The 14,114-nt window shown below is 36.9% G+C and overlaps 1 protein-coding gene across 1 annotated transcript in view; it reads left to right on the forward strand.

Annotated features, from left to right (window-relative positions):
* LOC124596565 (ATP-binding cassette sub-family C member 12-like) overlaps window positions 1–14,114 on the forward strand; it is a 526,900-nt gene that overhangs the window by 376,265 nt on the left and 136,521 nt on the right. The gene's annotated exons all lie outside the window — the stretch shown is intronic.

Genomic DNA, 14,114 nt, shown 5'->3' on the forward strand with positions numbered 1-14,114 from the left:
TATGTGTGGATGGATATGTGCGTGTGTGCGAGTGTATACCTGTCCTTTTTTCCCCCTAAGGTAAGTCTCTCCGCTCCCGGGATTGGAATGACTCCTTACCCTCTCCCTTAAAACCCACTTCCTTTCGTCTTCCCCTCTCCTTCCCTCTTTCCTGATGAGGCAACAGTTTGTTGCGAAAGCTTGAATTTTGTGTGTATGTTTGTGTTTGTTTGTGTGTCTATCGACCTGCCAGCGCTTTTGTTCGGTAAGTCACCTCATCTTTGTTTTTTTTATATATATATATATATATATATATATATATATATATATATATATATATATATATATATATATATATATATATATACTGGAAACATCCATGAACAGATACCTGAAATATGCCCTATGATGATGTAAATGGGAGTGCAAGTGGAGTGGTAGAATATCTCTGGATCTAGATGATGAAAAAAAATGAGATTCTTTGTTGTCATTTTGTAACTCAGTAATTTTATGTAATTTCCTTAAAGATTGTAATGTGTGTTAATTTTTTGGAGTTATTGAGATTTTGGAAGTGATAAAAATAACGAAAATAAAGTTATGGAACCTTTTAATCAATTGTGGTTTGTAGTACCCACAAGTGGTGATCCCAGTTATGGTATAAGATAAATCAATTAATAGCAAAATCAGTTCAGCTAAGGGGGCAGGCTCTATAATAGTGGAACACATATCAAGTGTGGGGGGACAACCAAAGTTATGTTTGAGCAAGTCATGGACATTTCACCAATGGGCTGCATTGATCTTCTGCATTGCATAGTAAAATCATTGTGCCACTGTATACGCCACAGCAGCCAGAGCTTTGGTTCTGACTTCTCAAGCTCTCTTCCAAAGCCTACAGAATGGTGGATGATACCATGTAGTTCATTATCACCCTGAGAGCATTGAACTCACAAACATTATCATTAATAGCAGACTTGGTGCTCAATACCACCTCAGAAAGGAAATATCTATGCACATCGGAATCAATGTACTCCAACGAGTGTGCAGACCCTTAGACATTCACATTCAACAAGTGCGGCAAAGAGAAACAAGATTGCTGAAACTTTTGGTAACACCTCTTATCAATGGTTTCTGCAACTGACGTTCCTAACACTACATGTAGGCAAGTTTGGATGGAACAGTTACCTTTTGTGGTCAAGAGCGCAGAGGTTTCTGGCACCTCCTTTTCACTTGGCTCCCAGTAATCACAGTCCAATTTTATCACAAGCTGGCACTCTCAGACACTAGAGGAGTTTGATTTATTGGACAGCAAAGTGTAGGGTGTATAGATGCAGATGTTGATGATAAAGGTCAACAACTATTGCTAAAGGAACGGGTGAATATACTACAATGCATCTTCGATGCTCTCCAGCAGTAGATCTACACAGTTTCAAGCACTTCCTTTGGCACACAACCTGAGAGATGATACAGAACTCAAGTTAAGATAGCCAACAGGGGAAACTGTGCTGGTACCACACACACCATGGGCAGCTGGCATGCTTATGCTTACCCAAAAGGGTAACAGTGACCGGACTCAGGCACAGACGGTCCCTCCATTGGACAGTGCCTAGATAATATGACATGTAACAATAGTGCCCCATTAAGCCATAACCACTTGATGCCTAGCAGTGCTGGTGTATCTGTTTCGAGGTGGGCTAGCAAGGACTTTTGAATTCACAGACTCTCCATATCACTCTGATTTTACATCAAAGACCGGTACAACAAACTCATATATTTAGTTGATACAGGATCAGATGTCAGCCTCTTTCCAGTGATGACAATTAATCATTTTTCCATACAATCATGGCTAATGGCAGCAAATGAATTGAAGATTCCTACATATGACAATGAAGAGGCAGCTGTAAGTTTTGGCTTTCATGAAAATTAAGATGGACTTTCCTGATTGCTGACATCATTGAACCCATTCTTCAAGCTGATTTCCTGTACTATTATCATATCATTGTATCCAAATGAGATGCTTCATAGCAGATGGTGAAGTGATACGTGTACATTTGAGGATGCCATGAAATTTGCAGTATCAATGACTATGAAAACACAATTTGGATATGGCACAATACTTTCCATGATATACCTACAATGTCAGGACCTCTGGTAGCTTACAAGGCACATCAGCTACCCCCTGATATATATGCAGCCACAAAGACGGAATGTAAGGAGTTAATTGCAATGGGGGTTATCAGATGTTCTGACAGACCTTGGGCATCACCCCTCCATCTAGTAAGGAAGAAAAATGTGTCGTGGCATTCTTGTGGAGGTTATCATGCCCTGAATGCATGTACCATACCATTATCACTATCAAATTATGCATTTGTATGATTTTATGGCCACAGTGGCAGACTTCAAGGTGTTCAGTGCTATTGATTTTCGATAGGCACATAATCCGATTCTGACAGCAGCAGAAGATGTGAAAAAGACTGCAGTTGTCACACCTTTTGGGGTGTTTGAATATGTGCAAACGCAATTTGGACTCAATAACCCGTGTAGACATGACAATGGTTCATCAGTGAGATCCTACATGGTTTGAATTTCTGTTTTGCATATCTGGACAATGTGTTAATTTTTTCTAGTTCTCTGTCTGAGCATGAAAGCCACTTACAAATAATTTTTTGAAGAAATTATGAATATGGATTGCTGACAAACAAAGACAAATGTGTCCTTCATAAAGAGGCAGTGGATTTTTTAGGATGTTGAATAATCCCAGAAGTAACTGAGCCCTTGTGATCTGAAGTAGACTCATTGCAAGCAGTACTGCTTCTGGAAACATATGAACAGTTAAGCTGGTACTTGAAATAGTAAATTTTTACAGGTGTCATCTGCCATAGGCAGCTGAGTTACAGGCACTGCTCAAAGCAATGCTTTCAAGTAGCAATTCATAGAGACAGTGAGCTATTGTATGGGCTACGGAGATATTAGCTGCATTTCACAAAGTTAAATAATCCTTGTGAGAAGCAGTATTTCTAGCTCGTGCTGTACCTTTGGCACCTGTAACAGTGGCTGTCGATGGTAGTCAGACTGCTTTATAGGCAATGGTACAGCCAAAGATCAATGGATCATGGCAGCCACTCAGTTTTTTCTCTCAGAAGACAAAGTTATAATGGGCTGTTAAGTGAGTTCTGTAACTAACAGTGGAATAATTACAAAATGGTGAAAATATTGGTACTATGTTATGAGAGAGCAGTTCATTATAAAAGGTGAGTCCCAAAATCCACTAAAATGTTTTGAGAAAGTGAAATTTTCTAATTGCTATAATTAACTAAATACCGAGTTATTTAAATGAAAGTATGCATTGTTGGAAACAGAAAAATCAGAGCTGCAAAACTATGATACTGAATTTTGGAAATAATTAATTAAGATTGGAATACTTTTGAATTATGAAGTTTTTGGAAAAAGTAAAATGTTTGTTGAAAAGACTTAGGGATTTCAAATGAGCTATACCCATCTATTAACAAACAATTTGTAACTCATGAAAAATTTCATATTCACATGATTTGCCTGTATAGTAAATCATTAATATTTCTTTAGAGAGAAATGGTTGCAATTATGGTTCTGCATCGGCTGTAGAATATTCAGACTATATAGTACAACACAGGCACGGCACTACAGTACAGTCTCTAGAGAGAACATTTCCAGGTGAACTAACTATATTCTTGTGAACAATAATTTCTGTCTGAATAAGAAATTGTATATTTTTGTAACTATTGTATTTGTATTATTATAAAAATAAAAAATAAAATAATAGTGACACCAGAAGTCCCACCTTGCTGGATTACCCCCCCCCCATCCCCCCCCCCCAAAAAAAAATCAAAGTTACAACACAATAAACCACATGCTATCACAAATTATTAAATACACTCAAATTTTTTAAAATGACCAATAACAATTACATTACATTTCCAGGTGAACTAACTATATTCTTGTGAACAATAATTTCTGTCTGAATAAGAAATTGTATATTTTTGTAACTATTGTATTTGTATTATTATAAAAATAAAAAATAAAATAATAGTGACACCAGAAGTCCCACCTTGCTGGATTACCCCCCCCCCTCCCCCCCCCCCCCCAAAAAAAAATCAAAGTTACAACACAATAAACCACATGCTATCACAAATTATTAAATACACTCAATTTTTTTAAAATGACCAATAACGATTACATATAGCATATATTTTTGCAAATCAAGTGGAGCAAAGCTAACCACATTTGAAAGCATAAGTCACAATTTCATATACAAATATATACACAAAATATGAAAGCAGTATGTACTTTTTGAATCTGTATATACCTATAAATAATTATTAATCCATTTTACAGTTTCACAGAACTTTCTTGGTACTATTGAATATGACCATTACATTTCAGAAAACATCATGCAGTTTTAACTTGAATACTATAACTTTTACATTAGTTCTTGAAATATTGCCTCAAATCACTCACATGTTCCTTCACAGCAAATAATATTCCTTAACACCATAGCTTCCAGACATTTACAAATAATATTTATTTCTTTACTTCTTTATTTGAAATTTGCTAACTGTTGAAGTGCACTTACCAGAAACCGGATACTACAAGACAGTGTCCCTACCAGATGCCCTAACCAACTCAACATTACACAATATCTCTCATTTTCTTCATAATTAACTTCATTATTACTTCATTATCCATTAAATGCTTCTTCACTGCATCATTATTAAAACTTTACCATCAAAAATAATTACAAAAATAACTATAAAGCCTAACACTCCACAGTAACAAATCAGAACGGCAATTGCTGACAAACTGTAACTCCACTTTACTCAAAAGATAATATACAAGTAAGTCAAAGCATTGTTTCCCCTCTAAGAAATATTTTTTTCTCTATGTCCTGAAAGGATACACTGTGACACATTTTACTCAAATTTCACATACACTTATTTCACTTTAATTGACTTTGACAGTATCTCTGAATGCTTATGCAACTGGCACTGAATTAATTATTTAAAACTTGTTTTTACTGCTGCTGCACAAATTTATAGTAGCCATTGCACATTTCTTTTTACTTTTCCAATTACAGTTTCTGGGATATGTCACATTCTTTAATCTTGTGGTTTACCGGTACCACAGATTTTTATTTTCATCTAAAAGAGATTTATTTTTTTATGAGTAACTCCATTATTATTTGATCTACAAAAACAAAATTAAAAATATTTCTCATTAATTTAACTAACATACCATTAGCTTCCGACTTCTTAAAAGGCATTGCTAGTATTCATTGAAAAACAAAAAGGTAATTTACTTTTTATATTGATCTTTATTAAAATAGTAGAATTTACTTTGCTTAAAATCTACAGATAAGATAGCAGAAGAAGAAAGTGAACCAAAAAATGAAGAATGGAATCACCCAGCTGGGAAAGCAGTGATCACCAGAGAGTGGACGCCCTGCTCACTTGTTCCTGTTGTTGTTGTTGTTGTTTTTGGTGTTGTGGTCTTCAGTCCAGAGACTGGTTTGATGCAGCTCTCCATGCTACTCTATCCTGTGCAAGCTTCTCCATATCCCAGTACTTACTGCAACCTACATCCTTTTCAATCTGTTTAGTGTATTCATCTCTTGGTCTAACTCTATGATTTTTACCCTCCACACTGCCCTCCAATACTAAATTGGTGATCTCTTGATGCCTCAGAATATGCCCTACCAACCGATCCTCTCTTCTAGTCAGGATGCACCACAAATTTCTCTTCTCTCCAATTCTATTCAATACCTCCTCATTATTTACGTGATCTACACATCTAATCTTCAGCATTCTTCTGTACCACTACATTTTGAAAGCTTCTATTCTCTTCTTGTCTAAACTATTTATCATCCACATTTCACTTCCATACATGGCTACACTCCATACAAACACTTTTAGAAACGACTTCTTGACACTTAAATCTATACTCAATGTTAACAAATTTCTCTTCTTCAGAAATGCTTTCCTTCCCATTGGCAGTCTACATTTTATATCCTCTCTACGTTGACCATCATCAGTTATTTTGCTCCCCAAATAGCAAAACACATTTACCACTTTAAATGTCTCATTTCCTACTCTAATTCCCACAGCATCACCCAATTTAATTCGACTATAGCCATTATCCTCGTTTTGCTTTTGTTGATGTTCATCTTATATCCTCCTTTTAAGACATTGTCAATTCCGTTCAGCTGCTCTTCCAGGTCCTTTGCTGTCTCTGACAGAATTACCATGTCATCAGCGAACCTCAAAGTTTTTATTTCTTCTCCATGGATTTTAATTCCTACTCTGAATTTTTCTTTTGTTTCCTTCACTGCTTGCTCAGTATACAGATTGAATAACATTGGGGATAGGCTACAACCCTGTCTCACTCCCTTCCCATCACTGCTTCCCTTTCATGCCCCTCGACTCTTATATCTGCCATCTGGTTTCTGTACAAATTGTAAATAGCCTTTTGCTCCCTGTATTTTACCCCTGCCACCTTCAGAATTTGAAAGCGAGTATGCCAGTCAACAGTGTCAAAAGCTTTCTCTAAGTCTACAAAACCAAGAAACGTAGGTTTGCCTTTCCTTAATATATCTTCTAAGATAAGTCATAGGGTCAGTATTGCCTCAAGTGTTCGAACATTTCTACAGAATCCAAACTGATCTTCCCCAAGTCAGCTTCTACAAGTTTTTCCATTTGTCTGTAATGAATTTGTGTTAGTATTTTGCAGCCATGGCTTATTAAACTGATAGTTCGATAATTTTCAAATTTGTCAACACCTGCTTTCATTGCCATTGGAATTATTATATTCTTCTTGAAGTCTGAGGGTATTGCGCCTGTCTCATACATCTTGCTCACCAGATGGTAGAGTTTTGTTAGGCCTGGCTCTCCCAAGGCTGTCAGTAGTTCTAGTGGAAAGTTGTCTACTCCCGGGGCCTTGTTTCGACTTAGTTCTTTCAGTGCTCTGTCAAACTCTTCACGCAGTATCATATCTCCTATTCCATCTTCATCTACATTCTCTTCCATTTCTATAATATTATCCTCAAGAACATTGCCCTTGTATAGACGTTCTATATACTCCTTCCACCTTTCTGCTTTCCCTTCTTTGGTTAGAACTGGGTTTCCATATGAGCTCTTGATATTCATACAAGTGGTTCTCTTTTCTCCAAAGGTCTCTTTAATTTTCCTGTAGGCAGTATCTGTCTTACCCCTAGTGATATGTGCCTCTACATCCTTAAATTTGTCCTCTAGCCATCCCTGCTTAGCCATTTTGCACTTCCTGCCGATCTCATTTTTGAGACATTTGTATTCCTTTTTGCCTGCTTCATTTACTGCATTTTTATATTTTCTCCTTTCATCAATTAAATTCAATATCTCTTCTGTTACCCAAGGATTTCTATTAGCCCTCATATTTTTACCTTCTTGATCCTCTGCTATTTTTATTATTTCATCTCTCAAAGCTACCCTTTCTTCTTCTACTGTATTTCTTTCCCCCATTCTTGTCAATCGTTCCCTAATGCTGTCCCTGAAGCTCTCTACAACCTCTGGTTCTTTCAGTTTATCCAGGTCCCATCTCCTCAAATTCCCACCTTTTTGCAGTTTCTTCAGTTTTAGTCTAAAGTTCATAACCAATAGATTGTGGTCAGAGTCCACATCTGCTCCTGGAAATGTCTTACAATTTAAAACCTGGTTCCTGAATCTCTGTCTTACCATTATATAATCTATCTGAGATCTTCCAGTATCTCCAGGCTTCTTCCATGTATACAGCCTCCTTTTATGATTCTTGAACCAAGTGTTAACTATGATTAAGTTATGCACTGTGCAGAATTCTACCAGGTGGCTTCCTCTTTCATTTCTTAATCCCATTCCATATTCACCTACTACGTTTCCTTCTCTTCCTTTCCCTACTATCGAATTCCAGTCACCCATGACTATTAAATTTTTGTCTCACTTCACTATCTGAATAATTTCTTTTATCTCATAATTCATTTCATCAATCTCTTCATCATCTGTGGAGCTAGTTGGCATATAAGCTTGTACTACTGTGGTAGGCATGGGCTTCATTCCTGCTGCCACCGAACTTCACTAATTTCCACTACATCTAACTTTAACCTATGCATTTCCCTTTATAAATTTTCTAACCTACCTGTCCGATTAAGGGATCTGACATTCCATGCTCCGATCCGTAGAAACACCAGTTTCCTTTCTCCTGATAACAACATCCTCCTGAGTAGTCCCCACCCAGAGATCCGAATGGGGGACTATTTTACCTCCGGAATATTTTATCCAAGAGGACGCCATCATCATTTAACCATACAGTAATGCTGTATGCCCTCAGGAAAAATTACGGCTGTAGTTTCCCCTTGCTTGCAGCTATTCGCAGTACCAGCACAGCTAGGCCGTTTTGGTTAGTGTAACAAGGCCAGAGCAGTCAATCATCCAGACTGATGCCCCTGCAACTACTGAAAAGGCTGCTGCCCCTCTTCAGGAACCACATGTTTGTCTGTCCTCTCAACAGATACCCCTCCATTGCGGTTGCACCTATGGTACAGCTATCTGTATCGCTGAGGCATGCAAGCCTCCCCACCAACGGCAAGGTCCATGGTTCATGGGGGGAGCCTCAAAATTCATCTGACTCTCTGCTTCTCAGCCTAGTCTCCATGCATTGGGTGAAATCCTCCTTTTACTATCCAAACCAGTTGCAAGTACAATAAAGCTGCCATCAATTTCTTGTAACATTTCTAAATACACAAACATCATTCCATTACATAATGCATATGCTTTGAAAGCTAGTTTCTTCCTGCTATTTACTTGGCCACTTCAAATATTTTGAATACAATTACATCTATGAATTTAATAATACTAACATTTACATTTCCAACCTGTATATTTCCAATATGGATACACTTCATCTCAACTTTATTTACCTTTTGTTCAACAGGCTGGAATTCATTTACCTCACTGTCCATTACAAAAGTTTTACATTCTTCAACCTGACATTCTGTCATAGTGGCATTAACTTTATCAATACTTGCATTTTCCTCACCAACTTCCATATTCTTTACACAATCACTATCTATTTGGTGTGTTTGGGAAACTAATTCATTCTCATCATTGTCAAAAAAGATTTGCACTACCTCTGTTAACTTAGCGTGACAAGAATTGGCAACAACTTCCAGCTGCTCATTACAGCTGTTTTAAATTTCCTTCCCACTATGAAGTTACCTGTTTCAACTCTGCATTTTCTTTTGTATTTTCTAATTTACTAACCAAGCAAAATTTCATAGAGTCAGTATTACTCTTTAGATCACAATTAATCTCTTCCATTTTATAATACAGTTCACTTTCAGGGAATCTGCATTGTTGTTGCAGTGCACATATTTCTTATTGAGCTCCAGTTTCAAATCATTAATACCACTGCTCAAGTCTAATTTTAAGTTACTAATGTCATTGCTAGATTGGTTCAGTTTTTTTATTTCTTTCACGACCATTTTTGTCCAGTTGTGTATTTACTTCACTGCTAGTTTTCTGGTTGATTTCTTTTACTTCTGGCTTTTAACTACCAATCTCACTTTAAATCCCAGTACTCTTTTGCAACATCTTCATTACAATATTTGTATTGTACCTATTGATTACTTTAACGTTACCTAGCTGTTTCCCTTTCTACTTGATCATTTTTCATTTTGTCATAAAAAATTAAACTACAGACTGTGAAGGTTCTGTAACAAGCTAGGGTGTGACTTCCTAAATGGGTCAGATGTGAGCTACATATCAGAGGCAACTATCCAAGTACCATTTACCAATAGGATAGGTTAATGGGAAATGGAGATGATGTATTTGTCATAGTACACAAGAAACTCAAATCCACTGATGTAGAAACTGAAACTGCATGTGAGATTGTATGGGCAAGATTCAGTATCAAAGATGGACATAAAATTATAACTGGATCCTTCTGTCAACCACTAGAGTCACCTCCAAATGGAACTAAAAACTTTATAAAAACCTCAGTTTACTGTACATAAGTTCTCAAATCATTCTATAATCATCAGAGAGGACTTTAATCATCCAACAGTCACCTGGGAAAATTGCAGTTTTGCTAATGGTAGGCTAGACAAGACTTTCTGTGAAAAGTTGTTAAATGCCTTCTCTGACAACTACCTTGAACAGATAGTTTTTAACCCCACTCATGATGGAGGTATATTAGATCTATGGTAACAGAGAGCCCTGACCTCTTTGAGGATGTCCACATCAAAACTGCTATCAGTGACTATGAGACAGTTATAGTAAAAAAGAATACCAAAGTACAAAGGGCAACTCAAACAAGTAGTAAGATCTATATGTCCGATGAACTAGACAGAGAACCCGTACTGTTATATCTCTGGTAGTAACTTCAAACTTTTTGCTCAGGATGGGAGCTTGTAGAGAAACTATGGCTCAAATTTAAAAGAATAGTTTACCATGCACTGGATAGATATGTAATGAGTAGAACAATTCATGATGGTATATGGCCTCTGTAAAGAAGCATAAAAAATATAAAAGAAAGCATAGGGCTATCGACAGAGATATACTGAATGAAATGCATTTGGGTGTCAAGAGGGCAATATGTGAAGCCTTCAGTGTCTATCATAGCAGAGTATGTCAAAACATCTTTCACAAAACTCAAAGAAAATCTTGTCATACCTAAAGGCACTGAAGTTAATATCCAGTCATTGACGAATGAGAGAGGAAATGAAATAGAAAATAGAGAGTAACAATACCAAAGTATAAATGCTTAATTTTGTTTTCAAATGTTCCTTTACAAAGGAAATCACAGGAGTATTGCCCCAATTTAATTCCTGTACCATTGGAAAGATGAGTGAAAGAAATATTAGTGTCAATGGCACTGGGACACAGCTGAAATGTTACATTAGATTAGATTAGAACAGATTCAGTTTTCATTCCATAGACCCAAAAATGAGATGATTCTCATGGGTGTGAAACATGTCAGAAAGTATAAAACCCCAGAGCCAAAGGGAATCGCTGTCAGATCCTGTTCCCAACTTGCAACTAAGTTAGCCCCTCTCTTAACTGTAATCTATCATAGATCCCTTGTACAAAAATCTGTGCCCAGTATTTGGAAGAAAGCACAGGTCTCACCCAACTACAGGAAGGATAACCCAAGTATTGCACAAGACTACTGTCAGATGTCCTTGACATCTATTTGATGTAGAATCTTAGAACATACTCTGATCTCAAATATAATGAGGTACTTCAAACAGACAAGACAGGAGCCAATCAGCTTATACTTCAAAAACACTGATCATGTGAAGTCCAACTTGCCCTTTTCTCAAATGACAAAATGAAAGTCATGGATTAAGGCAATCAGGTAGCTACTGCATTTCTTGATTTCCATAAAACACTTGGTTCAGTACCACACCTGAGATTATAATCAGAAATATGATCATAGGGGGTATCAAGTGAAATTTGTGACTGAGTTGAAGATTTTTTGGTAGGAAGGTCACAGCAAGTTATCTTGGGGAGAAGTGTGCTGGGTCACTTGTTGTTCATGTTGTATATTAATGACCTGAGAATGAGCACATTCACATGAACTGTATCAATATATTAACAAACAACTTTAACTTCATCAAAAGTTTCAACCTCATGGTTTGTCATATAGGAAATCATAAATATTTCTAACCATAGTGTTGCCATCATAACAAAAATTCCACAGTGAATATTAAAGTTTTATGAATTCCTGCTTGAATAAGAAATTATATATTTTGTGTAACTATTGTAGACAATGTGTATTATTAACAAAAAGTGGTCAGAAAAGGGAAAAAAAACAATACTGACATCATCAGCGATATAAGGACATGTAGAATTTTCTCACCTTGCTAAGTTAGAAACATATTTAATTAGTTCTAAAAATTTATTATTATACTTGTCCAGTAACATTAATATCACCATCTGACAGAAGCCTGAATAACCACCTTTTGCAGTGCAGATGACTGTGAGGCACGCAGAAACTATAAGGTATTGACAGGGACATGGAGCCATGGTGACTCCAGTGCTGTGGCCAGCTGTGCCAGGTTTCTCCAGATGAGGATCCATGGTGCAAACAGCCCAGCTGAGGTGGTCCAAAGATTCTTGATTGTTTTCAGATCTGTGGAATTTGTTGGTCAGGGCGGTACAGTAAACTCATCTGGTGCTCTTCAGACCATGCATGTACACTGCAAGCTGTGTGACCCATTGCATTAGGATACAGTGTATTAGCTGGTAGATGCTATCATGCCAAGGATAAACAAACTGCATGAAGGAGTGGCTATGATCCTCAAGAAATGTGTTTACCTATTGTGCCTTCCTAAATTATGTATATACTCATTGGCACGTTTTATTCTTAAGAATAAAAGGATATGTTTCATAGCCTCAATGCAAGGAGAAAACTTGATGTGCACTGTGAACTAAAAACCTTAGCAAGGTGGAAGCTGATGGTTAACTTAGTTAATTATATTGATTGTCTACAGAAAATACTTCATCCTACTCCTCCCACTACTTTCCTAGAGTTTCTTGGCCTCTAAATTACCTGTGTAAGTTCTATCTATGTTTTGCATTTTCAGTCCTATGTTGCAAATGCTTCATGAACATTTTAGAGTTAAGTAATTGTATATTGTGTAGACTCATTCAGAATAATGTTGGGTTGTTTACACTTTTTAAATTACTTCTAGAACTTCTATAACCACATCGGATTTTGATTAAAGTTATATTATCTCTATTAGATTTCTAAACCTAATTGTTAGTTTGTCTGCAGATCAATGATTACTGCAAACTGGCAAACTTTTCATTATTCATGGTTACTGTTATGGATTGAAATTATCTAAAAGTGAATGAACGCCAATAATATAGTTTTTACTAATTTTCAGACATCTTACAACACTCTTATTTCCTGTTTATGAAGTGATTTCATTGTTACTTAATTAGGCTGTATTTAATAGTCTAGCTTGACTAGATGACATTGGAACCCTGTGGTCATTACTGAGTGACTAATATGCACATATAAGTTATAAAAATGTACTGGTATGTAACATCAAAATTACATTATAACTTACAGAAGTGTATTGGCAGATTGTACATAAATAGAATTTGCATACCAGTAAACAGAGCATTTCTGTATTCAGTAACTTACATATATTAATATTGTTTAGGCAGTGGCCAGATTATTTACATCAATGTCATGAGTGTTTCGATAGCATTATTTAGTGTTATTCAGTATAGGCTGAATTATAACTCTGATATGTTATCTGAAAGCTTATATTTCTTATGTGTACAGCAACATATTCTATTTAGCACTCATAATGGTAATGGTATCAATTAGATAAACACAGATCAGGTCTACTAATACTTTCAGCATCATATGTTCATTATTAATTTAACTTCTAAAGCATGTGCATCATACTTAATATTTGTACACTACATATGTTGGTTATATTAGAAAATCTACTGCCCATTCCAGTACAAATTCTAGTTTTCTCACTATCCCATTTTAACCCACCCAGTTGGCCGTGAGGTCTAGCGCACGGCTTTCTGGGCAGGTAGTTGCACCAGTCCCCAGCACGAATCCGCCCGGGGATTAGTGTCGAGGTTCGGTGAGCTGGCCAGTCTGTGTATGGTTTTTAGGTGGTTTTCCATCTGCTTCGGCGAATGCAGGCTGGTTCCCCTTATTCCGCCCCAGCTACACTATGTCTTCGATTGCTGCACAAACAAGTTCTCCATGTACGCATACACCACCATTACTCTACCACGCAAACATAGGGGTTACACCCGTCTGGTGTGAGACATTCCCTGGGGGGGGTCCACTGTGGGCCAAACCACACAATAACCCTGGGTTCAGTGTGGGGCGGCAGAGGGACTGCGGTAGTCATCATAGGGTTGCAGACCACTGCGACTGTGGCGGGGATGGAGCCTCTCCATCGTTTCTCGGTCCCCGGTTAACATAACATAACATCCCATTTTAAATTAAACTTTTTACTAATGCTAAAGTTACTCAGTCATAGGTCCTTGTAAGGACTCTGAGGCAGCAAAAAGTATCAGACACCATACATATCCAGTAGCTTATATTTGAAATTGTAAAAT

The sequence above is a fragment of the Schistocerca americana genome, chromosome 2 (assembly GCF_021461395.2).
Source record: "Schistocerca americana isolate TAMUIC-IGC-003095 chromosome 2, iqSchAmer2.1, whole genome shotgun sequence".
Lineage (NCBI taxonomy): Eukaryota > Metazoa > Arthropoda > Insecta > Orthoptera > Acrididae > Schistocerca > Schistocerca americana.